Source organism: Pleurodeles waltl, chromosome 3_1, assembly GCF_031143425.1.
Source record: "Pleurodeles waltl isolate 20211129_DDA chromosome 3_1, aPleWal1.hap1.20221129, whole genome shotgun sequence".
Taxonomy (NCBI): Eukaryota; Metazoa; Chordata; class Amphibia; order Caudata; family Salamandridae; genus Pleurodeles; species Pleurodeles waltl.
Window position 1 is genome coordinate 1676637251 of NC_090440.1, and position 13813 is coordinate 1676651063.

Below are 13813 nucleotides of genomic sequence, written 5' to 3' on the forward strand. Positions count from 1 at the left end.
CAGCAGCCCCTCCTGTAGACCCAGCGGCATTCCTGGCATTAAGCCGTAAAATGGACAAAGTTATTTCAAAGGTGGACAAGCTAAGCCAGGATGTGGCATATATTAAGAAAAGGGTTCGGTCCATCAGGCGGACCCTACGGAGGGCCAACCTCTAGGACTTTTTGCATGTTTTACATTTACCCCTCCACTCTCTCCTCTTTCCTTTTTGTACTGATAGTTGGGTTTTGGGGATTAGTGTTAGGTTAGTGTAGGTTGTTTGCTTAGTTAGTGTTAGGGAGGAGGGCGGGGGGTCCTTATTCTTTCTATTTTTCTTTTTTGTGTGGGTGGGTGGGGGTCAATGTTGGGATTCCTGTTTGTTTATAAAATAAAAATATATATAAAAAAAATTATTTAAAAAAAAATCCAAAAAAATATATGATTGTTTAGGATAGTATAGTATGTGTGTAGGTTAGTATGTGTTGTCCTGCATGTGTCCTGTCTCATAATGGTGGGTGGGGGGTTGATGTTTAGATCGATTTGTTATATGTGTAGAGTAAGTTTAGCTTAGGTTAGTTAGGGACAGTTGTGGGTTAGGAGTAGTCAGGTTAGATTAGTGTAGGTATGACTTTTCCCTTAGTTGCCTCTGGTGTGAATACATAGGAATAAACATATAGTTAACCCTTTGCATTATGTGTTAACTGCTACTTGATCATGGCCTTGACATCAGTGTAGGTGAATGTTTTTCTATGACATTTGTGTCCTATGCTACACACCACAGAACATGGAGGTTTAACATGGCAGCTACCCCTGTGCTAACTTGGTAAGTACCCACCATTTGGGAGACCCACCATTGGTCGTTTACATCAATCACCAAGGATTTGTGTTGATGAGTAGGTATTCTACATCACAAAGTGTGCTTCCAGACTTGGTATTGTGGCTAATTTATTAGGTGGGACTGCAGTGTGATGTTCAGGGAGATCTTTGTAGATGAGGTGTTGTTAACACTCTTGTCTTGTTGCCTTCATTGCTGACATAGATCAAGTGTGTAAAAATTCAGCATGACTTCCCTTCATGGAAGTATACTCAGAAAGGGAGATTGATACAGTGTTTATTTGTGTTTGCTTAGATTATGCTGCATAATTTCATGTTTTAGTATTGCATGGTGCTTACATTTCTCAGCCACCATTAGTTGACTTGAATTCCTATACATGGAGCATTATTCTGTACAACACAGCATGATTGTGTGTGGTTTGTCCCTTCATCAGTTATTCTCCTCAGGATGGTAAAGCTATGATGTAATCCTGGCCACTGCACAGATGTATCAGACTACATGATGTCAGGACAGTTGTATTGACAAGCTACATGGTTGTCACATAGGCACTTTAGAGTTATCTACTGCACAGTTGATGTGTCAAATAACACAGAGACATATTAGGTGTGCAAGTGCTATTTATTGATAGGTGCTGTAGTGCAAAATGTCCATTGTCCATGTTTGCTGAGTCCGTTCTGGTGCATTCTTACATGGTGATCCTACAGAAGGGGTGTGGATGATGCTCCTGCCATGCTGGGGTGATGTAACAGACAGTGCAGAGGGACAGGATGTGCCGAATATTAGGAGAGAGACATTCACTGGCAATGGTGACAATTCATACAGTGGTTAGCAGAACAGTCATTGAGTGTAGTTGTAGTGAGACTGGCATTTGACAAAACGTAGGACCTTGGTCAAAGTAGGCCATGGTGCAGGGACTAGTGCTTCCGGGTACTCTTCCGTGAGAATGTGATCTGTTCCATGTCTTCTTCTTCTGATGTGTGTGTTGCCTGGTTTGTCCTTGTTGTTGTTGGTTGTGAAGGGGCAATACACACCTCAGTATTAGAAGACGTGGAGTCAGACATCCTGGGGGCTGCTCCCTGTGAAGTTCTTAAGGGCAGTACTGCTGCAAGGAGGGCCTGCTAGTTTTTGAGAATAGCAGCCACATCATGATGGTAGGCAGCCAGGTCGGCCCTGAGGGGTTCAATGTTGCATTTGTGCACCCGTTGACTGGATTGCAGTTGTAGGTGTTGGGTCAACTGTATTACAGCTGTGCTGATTTCCTTCTGTGTTTTCTGCAGTTCCTGCAAGATAGATGTTAGGGCTTGCAAAGCAGCTGCCTGATCTGCAAATGACATCATGCACGAACGCACCCCCTCAAGGCTGGCTGCCATTGTTTGCATCCCCACCTGCACCGCCTTGGCCAGCTCCCGCTGTACACCAACTACAGTTCTTTCAAAGCTGGTGCCAGTGTCGTCAGAGTCCTCAGCTGTATTGGAGCTGGCAGGTCTTACAATTGGGGTGGTGGGTGGTTCTTCTGTGATGGCTGCTTGTTCTGTGCTCCTCCTTGTGACTGAAGGTGGGGTCTGGAGGGTTTCAAGGACCTTTTGGATGGTCTCCTGGGGAATGTTTATGGGGTCGTCATCCATGTCATCAGGGAAATCAGGGACAGGCATATCGACAGGAGATCCATGTTCCTCTGCAATGAAACAGGGTACAATTAGTGTGTCTGTGTTGTGACAAATTTGCCATAACATGCAAGCCTTTTGATGACTTTACTTTGTGCTCTTGTTTGGTATTGGTATCTGCTGTCCTTCATATGGGCATTGTTATAGGCCTATGGCCCACCTGTGTGTCACATGTATGATATAGAGTTATCAGACTTGTCTGCCTAATCGCCTCGAGGTGTTACTTAGTACCAAATAGGGAATAGCCATCTTTTTGTCCTACTCGACCCTCCGTGTATATCTATTCTTATGGTGAGACCTTTCACTGGCTGTGGGTGTTGTGATTGCCCTGACAGCACACTTGCCTCTCAGGACCTGCCCAAAAATCTTTTTTTTCACATTGACCTAATTGTAATTGTTATGTGGCATATCCTATGCATGGCAATGTTACGATGTGATATGGATGTTGACATTGTTAATGTTTCCAGCTGATGTTGGGTAATGTGTGTTTAATTGGATTGCCCTGTTTATCGTATCAATGTCCTATTTGGTTCTCAGACTGTGCAGGTGTGTTTCAGTGACCAGTTGCATGTGTCCCCTCCTCAATGTTGTTGTCTAAGCAGTATGACATTAGTGATGTTGCCTTGTTAGCCAGACACATGAGGGACCCTGACGTATGCAGCATGTGTGTGTCCTTAGTGCTGTGTGGCTCCTATTGCTGTTTACTTTGGCTGATGTATGTGTCAACTATGGGCATTGACATTTGACTGTACTGGTGCCTTTTTCTTATTTCTGGAAATAGTTGCTGATGTCATCCTCACCCCCTAATTTACGTATGTATGTTCCATGGGGAGGTTACTGCCATTGGCTACTATAGCTGCACAGAGATCAGAGGTAATAGTGTCAACTGTTGTCGCAGTTACATTGCAGTTGTTGTTTTGGCTACTGGATTACTGATAGGGACCTAGTTGATGTAGGATATATTTTGACTGACGAGTGTCAGGATGTAAGTTTGACGTAGTGGCCTTCCCACCTGTCGAGGCTTTCCCTTAGCTCCATTGTTGTCATGACAGCATGCCTCCATGGGACTGTTGTTGGTGCTGTGTTATGTCGTGCCCCAGCTTCTGTCTGTGCTGGGCATGCCCCCCTGCCGTGCCCCTTTACCCATGCCACTCCTTATATATGCTGACTTACATGCATTGTGTAGTAGGTATTCCCCCCCGCTCACAGTTGATATTATTGCATTTTAAATCCCTATGCGACTTACCCTGCATATGCGTTGTCTCGTGGTAGTCTGCGGTGTCCTGTCCTTGAATCCCTGTGACGATCTCCTCAGAGATGACGGCTGCGACCATCTCCTCCATGTGGTCCAGGGCCTCCTGGTGTGCTGGACTCCCACCTCCAGTCTGCAGTGCTGCCTTCCTGTTCCTGGCCATTTTTTCTTTTGTCCTACGTTTGCAGTCATGCCAGCGTTTCTTACACTCGGTGACTGTCCTGCGTACTTCAGCCACACTGTTGATCTTTGTCAACAATTTGTTGCCATATGGCCTCTCTCCTGCTGATTGGCAACTTAGAGGTGATGAACAGTTGGTGCTGGTGTTCCGTCACCTCTTTAACCAGGATTTCCTGCTCCTCTGCACTGAAGCGACACTTTCTTTTTTTTCTATATATGTCCTGGTTCCTGTATGGATCATCCTGGCTGGTTCCTGGTCTGCTGTCATCTTCTTGGAGTCTGTAGTGGCATCTGGGATCCTTTTTGGCTCTCCTCTGCTGAAAGGGCAGTGTTTGCGGGTAAATTTGACGCTATTGCGTAAAAAAAAACTGCGCTTTCCGCGTTGCGCTGTCGTAAATCGACCCACAGTCATTACGTCGCGTTAAAGTTGTTTTGCTTTACGACTTGACGCCGCTGTGTGCGTCAAAAAAAAATGACTCCCACCTGTTGGTTGCGCCGCCGTGCGTCAAAGTATAAATTTGACGCCCGCACGGCGCATCGAAATGGCGTTAGCCGGCGTTAAAATTTTGGGCGCAAAAAGTATAAATATGGCCCTCAGTTTCTTAGTCCCATTGATACCTACGTGAAAGCAACCAGCCCTCAAATGTTCTCATCGAGAAAATGGCTAAAGATGCTCAAATCCAAAACCATCATGTAGAAAGCTATATATTCATTATGTCAAGGATAAATTATAAGAACACATTCCTTACAACTGGCCCCAAGTGTCGGCTTGTCCCAATCAGCTGACTGCAATATTAAACATTTCAGTTTACCTCAGGTATCTGCAAACGTGGCCGCATCACCATGGTGATAAGTGGTTCCACATAGATGCCAGGCATGCCTTCAAAATTGCTTTCTCAGCATCACAATAAATAAATAAACAGACTTCATTTTAATGGTATCTTGGAAACATCTATCATCATTCTTATTTAAAATGTTTAACATCTTGTTTAGGGTATATATAGGAAGTAAACTTCCTTGAAGAAGAAAATTAAAATTAGCCGTTCATATTTATTTAGCTAAATAACTGATTTACATAACACCATCTTATTTCTTTCCAATTTTAGAAAGATTGGTTACTTTTTGAAACTTCAATCAAAGCCTTCAAAACGTCAATCAAAGCTAAAATAAAAAATCCATGTCGGCTCACTTTGTCACCTTTCCAAAGAGCTCATGAGTCTCGAGTGGTATGCATGTTGCAAGCAGTAGGGACTAAACATTTAGAGCTCCGGATAAAAATATATTTTCAATATTTCTTCTTAGGACGTGCGTTAAATATATGAAGCTTATTTATTTCTACACCTAGCGCAGTCAACTCTGCTGTTGAAAAAATAAAATCTTAAATATATAAATATGTAACTAAATAAATACATAAATCAAGCAATCAATCTTGTTTGGTTTCTCACTCGTGAGAAATAGCAATTTCAGATGTAGACGATGTTGCTCTCAGCTATCACAATCATTGTAACCTATTACCGATCATTTGTAACAGACTTCACCCACATTTCGTCAATCACTTTTAGCACAGGAAATATATTCCATAGGGACCCAGGGTGATATATAAATTACTGGTTACTCTGGCTCTAGTCCAGACTCAGACTCTATGTTAAACATCTTTCCCTAGAACATCCTTGTTGAAGTATAAAACCCGATGTTTCCACATTTTTGAGACTTTTTTCCAATCTGTATTAATTATGCATTCCACAACTATGCTTATGGTGACTTTTTTGTTTTTCAACTCATATATGCCAATGGGTTTCTTTCTCTGAATTATGTGATCTTTTTATTGTAAATTACAACCACCACTAGTCCTCTCCCCCTCTTATCCGCACACCATTTGATGCTTTATAATATTATGAAATAAACAATAAATAAATATAAGACGACAATTTCCTTCCTAAAGTACAAACCCCAGTGCTAATAGATCTGCGTGTGCATTCAAAGAACGCTTTTGTACCATACCAGGTGTCTTAAACTAAAATCAAAATTAATATTGACCCCAACTTACAAAAACAAATGCAGCCTATGCCATGAGTATGCTACATCCTTTCAGAGGTATAGGTAAACACCTATTTCCGTAATTCACAAATCCTTCTGCTAACACAGGCATAACTTATTCCTCGCAGATGAAACAGGCAGAGGTTCATGAATAAGCACGTTTACACCTGTTCACCTAATCCCACAGGTGCATTTTTATGCATGGATTTAAATACATCTATTTAGGCTAAGGAAATGTGCACATCACATTTTGAGGCATGATGGATAGACAGCTTTCGCTGTCTCACTTGCCTAATGGTTATAAAACATCATAATATAGAGGCATACTTATGTACATGCAGGGGCTTTCGGCCCTCTTCATCCTTTGGTCTGTTCAAGTGTCACTCCCAATGTCTTTCTGCCCACCACCAGTGCTTTAAATGGGCCGGTACAGTCCGGTACGGAGTACCGGCACTTTTTTATTTTGAGAGGGAGAGTACCGGTGCAGCTCAAGAAAAGCGTAATACTTTTAATTGGAGAGTACCGGCACTTCTCGGAAACAAGCAGGTACACTGGCACAGAGTACCGGCACTTTCATTTTTCCATTTCAAGCACTTCCCACCACAGCATAAAATATTGAGCAAAGAATCCGCCATCTTTATCCATTGGTTGTCTTGCGCAGCGAGTGACCACATCTTGCCTGAGCACAAGTGCACAGCTGTCTGAAAAGGAGTAAACTTCACCATTAGAGCTGGTGTTCCGCCTTGCTGTGCCATGTCTTTATTTTTAAGTATTATAGTTTTGCCTACGGTTGCATATTGTATTTGTTTGCCCAAAAAATAACAAATTAATAGAAAATCAGTGCAGCCTGTCCATTCCAAACATATTAGCTTTGCCACTTCCAATGTTTATTTTCCTTTCTGAAATCAGTACTCCTTTGAGTTTAAACTAATTTTCCTTACCTACATCAGACTGTGAAAATTAACGTAACTGGGGTCAGATGTATCAAGCGATTTTGCATTCACAAACGGTGCGAATCGCTAAATTCGGCCATTTGCGAATGCAAAAATGCCTTTCAGAATGAATGAAAGGCATTCGCAGTGCAAGTTTAAGGAATCGCTAAAATAGCGATTCCTTAAAATTGCGACCCCATTTAGAGAATCGCAAATTGCGTTTCTCTAAATGGGAAATCGCAAATAAGGAACCCTTATTTGCGATTTCTTAAGCACATGTATCAAGCATTTCCTAAATGCGAATTGGGCATTTAGGAAATGCAATTACCACCAACAAAAGTTTGGTGGTAACCATGTGCAAATTTTAAAAATGCATTTTAAATGCATTTTTAAAATTGACATGTAACGCACACATGCCCCTAAGGCATGTGTGTGCTTCACATGTCCGTAAAAATATTTTTGGGGTGAAGCTGAGGGGGCCTTAGGCCCCCAGCACCCTGGGATTTGCATTTCCTGAATTGCAAATTCCTAACTGGAATTTGCAATTTAGGAAATGCAAAACCATTCGCAGCAGGCCCATAGGTGCAAATGGAGTTGGATTCTCTATTTGCGATTCAGTAATAGCATTTGCGAATTTTAAGAAATCGCTATTACCGAATCGCAAAAATCATACATACCATTTTGCATTTCTTAAATAGCGATTTCTTAAAATTCGATATTTAAGAAATGCAATTTGGTTTTTTGATACATCTGGCCCCTGGTGCATTTTCCCACAAATTCAGCAGCACTTAAACCGGGATCTTTCAGGCATAACGTACAAGTGCAGTGGCGTAACGAAAATGGAGGGGGGCCCTCTGCAAGGCACATGGAGGAGGCCCTCCTGCCCCTTACACAGTCAGGAGCTCTCACACCAGCAGCCCCTCTGCTTTTCCACAGTGGCAACCAGTTCGTGGTGCGTGACTGTGAGCTGCTGGGGGTCGGGGGTGGGGGGGGGGTATTATTACGTCACTGTGCATGCGGTGACAAATGTAGAAGCTGAATGTACACAGGTTTGTGAACACAAATTTACATACACCTGAGTAGGTGATGTCTGTCTTTGCAGAAACCTTCTCCCGCTATTCCCTAAGCACTGGGAGGAACGCCCACGAGTGTGAAACATCTATTGTAGTGTGTGTGCATACGGTATGTGCAGTAGCCACTGGAGGTTACAAATAAGTAGTTTATTCAGCACCCAAGCAGTGTGTGGTAATCCCTTGTCTGCTAGCACCAACTGTTAGGGCTGGAATCTATCACAGAAAGCACGAAGGACATCATACTAGCAATATTAGTGAGTGTGGTAGGTCAACAGGCTCAAAGGAGTCGGCAGTTAGGCCTTCGTTACAAGTTAACGTTTAAATTCCGAATTATCAGAGCCTCGAACTTTTTTCTGATAACTTCCTACAGGTGAAACCAGCACCTGGTAAAAAAACAGGCAAAATATGCAGCATTTGGTGTGTTAAAAACCAACGCTGCATGTATTGCCTTACTTCCACGTTGAAACTTGGAACAGGAGCTATTTACCACCTACGGTAAATACTTCAGCCTGGGGCAGTGATGTACATGTATAAATACAATTACCATTGGGTGCTGTACTTACGGGTGGGGTATTTCCAAAGTATGGTGAATACCCACACCGTATTCTTCTAATGAGGGTCAAAGACAATACATTATGCAAACAGCATATAAGTGCCAATTTTACACTGCAATGTCTATATTTACACCTTTATGAATCATGTATTACTTATGCACATATCCTCTTATTTATTTTTACTTGCATCAAAATAATTTTACAGCCAATGCATGTTCAGTTGTTTAGTCGCTGAAGGAGGAAAAGCAAACTATGAGGGTGTTTGTACCAGAGGAAAAAAAAACACATGGATAACACCATTAGTTTCAAAGAGTCTGCTAGTCCAGTTTAGCAACAACCTCTAATTCTGTACATGAATTACAGGAACAATCGTCCTCCCACTCAACTAAAATACACCCAAACATAACAATAGAATACTAAAGACACTGGCCTAGATTTACTAAGGACTTGTGTTGTTCTTGTGTGAGTCAAGGCAACCACTTCACTTTGTGAGCTTTATTAAGCCACACAAAGCCCTTTGTGTGATTTAATAAGTGGAAAGTAACGCAAAGCTGCACATAGCACTGTCTTGCATTACCTTGCATTGGGAAGGTGTTCCGTGGGTGAAGCATGAGCGTTCCCATGCATCCACCTATGGAATGTGGTGCATTTTCAGATTAACAAAGGCTTGTATACCTGGGAATGCATCAAAATGCCACGCCTTCCCCAGTGCGGAATATCAAAGAGAAATATTGTTATTTCCTCTTTTCACATGTGCTGCATTCTGCATCACACACAGAAAAATGAAAACACTATTAACAATTGTTTTTGTGAAGGAAGGTGTCCATTCCTGCACAAAACCAATCCTGTCTGTAACTCAGCCACCCTTACACCATGGTGCCGGCATACATACATTGGTGCTAGGCAGCACACACAGCACCAGCGGTAGTAGACAGCGGAAATGCACCATATCTTTCCAAATATGGCGCATTTCTGCTGTTGCCCTTACATCTGAAGCAGAGCAGCAAGTTACCTTGCTGTGTTGTGTGAAAAATTAGTAATTATGCCCCACTGTTCTTTGCCATCCATAATTACTTCATGTGATGTCATCACTATCGTCACCTGAGTGCAATTTTTGCATAAAAGTGGTTTGTCCAAGGTTATTTGAGACTACATGCTCTAATATTTTGTACAATGGGGCAGTGTCCAAGGGCTTGTGACATCCCTAACACTGCCCATAGCATTTGTGTGAATTGTTATCACGCCATCTCTTCTGTTATACAATACTGCTAGAAAGCACACCAAAATGAAAGAGTGCCTTTGATATATATCTGGTAGGCATGGCTAGGCCCAAATACACAACACCTTTGCCACTGTGACATGTAGTGTTACATACCAGGTGAGCTCAATGTGCATTTGACGCCAGGAAGAGGGCATAAACAACATCACATCTGCCAAAGTCCGGGAAATGAATATAGGGTATGATTCACAAAGGTAAACTTATATTTTTGTGTAAGTTCATGATTGTTTGCTATTCACAAAGGGATTCACGAGTAGTATTGTTACAAATGTGGAGTCTCTGCCTATAGAAAGACCTATCTTTTTAAGCGTGGGGATGCCGCACTCATAAAGATACTACTCATAAATCCTTTTGTGAATAGCAAACAATCGTAAACTTACACCTAGGTGTAAGTTTACCTTTGTGAATCATACTCATACTGTGTATTTCTGAATGAAAAAGTAATCCCTCAAATAATTTCTTACTCCTGAAATATTCCACCCCTCTAGACTTGGAACAATTAAAACAACCTTCTTTGGGAGCTGCTCAAATATTCGAAGGTGCAGTAAATTCTGAAAATCTATTAGACGGTTTTGTGACATTTCTAATTCAGATTGTGCAAATCTGTGGGAATAGCCTTAAAACAGTGAAGTTTAAAGAGCTTTATTAATTAAAAAAAATCAATACAAATGACTAACAACCATATTAAGAGTTTGGCGGACAGGTTAAGCAGTCAGAACTTGACGGTTATCCTGTTCGCTATAATGCAAGAGGTTTAGGATATAAGGCACTTGTAATACATCAGACAGGACATCAGTCATGTTTGTGATGGGGTATCTTGTCCACCAAACTCTAAATAAGGCCCAACTTCAAATGAGCCACTATTAAATACATAGTTGAAAGGCAATGCCAGAGAAGCCAAAGGAGAGCTTTGGCAACCGATGTGCCAATGTAATGCGAAGGGTCCCAACTAACTGATTGATGTTCATATTTTGGACAATTTTAGCTATGACAAAAAATCTTTACAGTAAACCTTTATGATAAATCTGTGATGAATGAAGTATGTTGTTTCTTATTTCCCAAGCCAATGATCATGAATAAATTGTCGATTTCAGGGTACAGCATCTTATCCTTAAAAGCACTTTCTTATGATAACCCACGCATAAGAATATTAATCCTAAACTGACATTGTAAGGTATTCATTTTCACCTTTTCATGTGACTAGGCATGTTTTTTAAGCAGTATTAGAACATTGAAATGTTGGGAGCTCCATTGCAGACTATGGAATGCTCCAGGCTTTTTCTGGCCGGTAATAGCCCAAGGGTCAACATTCCAATGTTCTCTTTGTTCACTCAAAAAAGCAAAAGCTTCATGGAGCCTGAGTAGATTTTAATACCCTCGGGCTCCGTGAGGACTTTGTTTTATTTATTAGAACATTCTGCCCTCTAGTGGAAGAATATTCTAATAGCCTTCCTTAGAGCCCGCCGTAATGGGCTCTACCAGCAGTTAAAGGCCCGCTCCCTTGTTAATGACCCTGGCCTTTCGCTCGGGCCTTTAGCATGTGAGCGGGGCTTTACTCGCCAGTAGAGCCCTAAGGCTATGAAAACGTATTTTAGTATCTGCTTGAAATGAAATAGTCCCTGCACTTTAATTTTACTCTATTATGTTGATGTAGAAGGAAAGGACAGTTATAATCATAATATTTTAATATTCAGCACTAATTTGGTGATCAATATCCTTGTATGTTTTACTTAAGTTAGTTTTGGCAGGTTTAACGCCTCTGCCCAACATACATTATGGATGTAAAAATCATATTCATCAAATACAATAAATTAAAAATGCAGTTGAGTGAATATAGGTAGTGGGAGGCAGCGAACCAGAATAAACGCCCCAGAAACTGTCTCACTGGATTCCAGTCACCTGCAGTTCTTTACCCGATCCTCTTTATGGCGTATAAAAATGTTATGTTCGAAAATGTTGTGTTTCACAGTGAAAACTACGGCGGGAATCGACTAAGCATCTCAGGATGACTGATAACCTGCAGTCTTTTTTGTTGTTATATGGGGTGGGGAAAACCGATTCAGGATTTCCGAGGGGTCCATAATGGAATCCAAAGATCCCGAACGCCTTACCGCTGAACATAACACTCGAAATGAACCATAACAAAAATAGTAACAATTGAAAAAAAAACACCGAGGGTCTAGTATCAAATCTACTATATTTATACCTACTCACCCTTTGATCCTTTTCTTACCCGCCCCCATGTTAGGCTGCCTCAAAGATAGAACGATATTTTCCCACGTTATTGATTATTGATCATTTGCTGGGTGCACCAGTAGATTCTGGCAGCACCATAAGGAAAATAAGGAGGTCTCCAAGGCATCCTCCCACGGTTCAGGAATCCATGAGCCTGTTGCCTCTGTACTTCTAATTTTTCCGCGCCACTTCCGGCTGCTTACTATGCCCAGGTGACCTTTGCCCTGGAGATTTCTTCCTTGTATAAGTATATGTGTTTCCTTTAGTCTCCTGGTGAGTTGGTAAGCAGCCTTCCTCTTCTTTCATGTAACATTTGAATGGCCTTGAAAAGCTTTGTGACCGTACATTAAATAAATTACAAGAATATGGCTAAAAAATACAACGAAAAAAAAGAAAAAAAATGCTGCCTAAATGTAGTGGCCATATGCTTGCAATAACAATTTTAAATTTAAAAAGAAATTAACCATCCCGCTAGTTGTATAAGCGCAGTAAGGATGCTTCTAGAAAGAAGATGACAAAGAAAGCATAGAGAGCTTTTTTTTGGTGCGCAACACAGTAACATTTGAATCAGTGGTGCATTGAAAGGCACTATTAATTTTGAAAACATACTTTAATATCCGAGGATGATTAAAAAGTAGAAAGAAAAAAGCATTTGCAAATTATTAGTTCACCAGCCATGGCATTGAAGTGCACTTCTTTTTAGGCGGAGGTACACACGTGATCTACGAAAAACTACAAACATTCGTATGTCCTGTGGTCAAGTAGACACATTGCACATATGCTGTGGGAGGCAGAAGCAAAATGTGAATAACAGTTGAACACACCAGTGGATGACGAGAACTGAGTACAAGTCCGCAATACTTGCCTGCATGTATGCTGTTTTTTTTAATGAGTTTTTTAATACACCAGGCTAGCAAAACAGCTAAAGCAGCACAGAGGCCAGAAATAATTGTGTGATGATAGGTAAATGAGTTTTGAATGTTGTGTTGTTATTGATGTGATGAGTGAATTGATAATACTTGAAGCAGAGCCTCTAAACAGCCTCACATCCAGGACCATTATCATTATGCAATTCTCCTCCACCGCCGTTTTCCACATAATTATGGATTTGTCACACTTGCCACACAACCCACCATGTGCAGCTTAATTTGCAGATAGTTTTTAACACCAAAAATGAGTTTCTTACTGAAAAGGATCAAATTATATGAAAAACACAGCATCACATACGCTGTGCAGTAGAGGGACCTCTGCGAAGGTTTACTGGTCACCTTTCAGTTGCTTATTCCTATATTTAGGCATTAAACTGCTACTACTTAGGTGAAACATTTGCACATAGGGTGTTACAAAGACAAAATAATTAAGTAATATTATCACAAAATGTGCTGCATTATGTTGCAAAATTTCCCTTTCCTTGCTGTATAATTTAGTCAACAATGCCGCATAATTTGGTCCTCAACTGCGACATCATTTCCATGGTCTTGCTCATGACAGATAATGATCCGCAGATTTTACTGATGTTACTCCAGCCATACTACTTCACACAAGAATACATAGGTGAAGGTATTTGCCGAGCACAAACAATTTCACCACACTTGTATTTCAGTGCATGAATCAGTCACTTTCTCAGTCATTCTGGGAATAGTCTTTTGCCCTTAAATTCACTCTAACAGTGGATCTGGACTGAAGTACTGAGTGAGTGCTAGGGCACATTATGTGCACTGAGCCACTGGCTCCGGGTAGGCCCTGGAGCACCATGGGCTCCTTACTCACACTGTAAAGATCTGTGGTGTCTTCTT